Source organism: Octopus bimaculoides, chromosome 2, assembly GCF_001194135.2.
Source record: "Octopus bimaculoides isolate UCB-OBI-ISO-001 chromosome 2, ASM119413v2, whole genome shotgun sequence".
NCBI classification, from domain to species: domain Eukaryota; kingdom Metazoa; phylum Mollusca; class Cephalopoda; order Octopoda; family Octopodidae; genus Octopus; species Octopus bimaculoides.
The window spans coordinates 132,122,161-132,124,114 of record NC_068982.1 but is presented as its reverse complement, the minus strand read 5'-3'; positions in this window follow the sequence as shown (position 1 = coordinate 132,124,114).

Genomic DNA, 1,954 nt, shown 5'->3' with positions numbered 1-1,954 from the left:
ATATATATATATATACATACATACATGCATACACTTCTATCATGGAAAGATGGTTTCAGGCTTATCTATATGAAGAATGTTGTTGTATGAGTCTCAGACTGAGTTTAAAAACATTTTCGGTAGAGTATATTTAAAGTGAAATCAATTCTGATGCAGCGAAAGCTTACCTCCTAAAGTTGCGGTGTTAGCTAAACATCCATATATAACAAACAAATAATGACTAATAAAACACAAGAGTTTGTTTCTTTACTCATATAAAATAGCATTCAGAAGATATTTTGAGGCATTTTATTGCATTTCAAACAACAAAGGATCTTTCTAACAAATGTATGTTTACAATGCGAAAAATATTATTCTATCGCTTCTTCGTAAGTTTTTCCCATCCGGTAAGGTTTAGATTGATGTTTGTTTTTAAATATATTGATTATTTTATTTAAAATTAAGTGAAATAATTCGGAGATCATTTTGAAGAAAATTAGTAGCTGAGATACTACTTTACTAAAATAGATTTGCAAAATTACTACTATATTTCTTCCGGTATATTTAGCTCTTCATGTCGAACTGTTCGGTAAATGAATATTTTATCCACCCCAAAGTTTGTTCACACATCTGCAATTCTGCATCCAAAGGTTGCACTTGCATACTAAACTGCTAGGATCGCAGCACTTGCTTTTGCTGTTGGACCAAGGCTGGCAAGTTTCACGCCATTTGGAGCACGTTCTTTCGGTTTGTTTTCGTCTATGGAAAAGAAAAGAGAAATGCTGGTGATTATTGTTGTTCAGTAGTTTAACACACACACACACACACACTCACACACACGAGCGCATGTGCACACACTATAAATAAAGTTAACCAGAGATTTGGGAATAGATTAAAAATTTGAATACATTTAACACAAACAGGTACAAAATTTAGAGCAGGGTCTAAATCACCCATCATATTTAACAGATATTTTATTTCAAGGCCGGAATGATCAAAGACAGTTTGGACAGGTTTAACCCTAAATTGGAAAGGTATATAACTAAATATAATTGTCTGACACTCTGACATAACTAAATATATTTGTCTGACTAATTGTCTGACATAACTAAATATAATTGTCTGACACATTAGATTATTGTCTGACACTCTATCAATGTTGTGCTATTCAATGCTTTGATATTACCGGTGAAATTAAGGCAGCAACTGGCAGAATCGTTAGCATGCCGGGAAAATGCTTACCGGCATTTACACTCGATTTCTGCTGAAGTCGACTTTGCCTTTCATCCTTTCAGGGTCGATAAAATAACTACCAGTTAATCAATGGTATCAATGTAATCGACTTATCCTTCTCCTCTTGCTGGCCATGTGCCAAATTTTGGAATCGATATTACTGGTGAACTGATGTATATTATTCTTTTCGTTATTTAGCATAAAGTCAGGGGGCGAGTTGGCAGAATGTTTAGCACGCCGGGCAAAATGCTTAGCGGTATTTCACCCGTCTTTACGTGCTGAGTTCAAATTCCGCCGAGGTTGGCTTTACTTTTCATATTTTCGGGGTCGATGAATTAAGTACCAGTTTAGTACTGGGATCGATATGATCGATTTACCCTCTCCCCGCAAATGTTATGTCTTGTGCCTATAGTAGAAAGGATTATCTAACGTAAAGTTGATGAACTGGAAAAGTCATTAAAACGCCGGACGGAATGCTTTACGGCATTTGGTCTGTCTTTGTGTTTTGAGTTCAAATTCCGCCGAGTTCGACTTTGCTTTTCATTCCTTCAGAGTCGATAAACTAAATACGAATTGAGTACTGAGATCGATGTAATAATTGGCCTTGTGCGACAAGAAGAAAAGATTATTTAGCTTGGAAAAAAAGAATGATAGTCGATCCCCACCCCCATAACAACGTCTATTCCATAAACATTCTCTAACTCGCTCTTATATATATATATATATATATATATATATATAT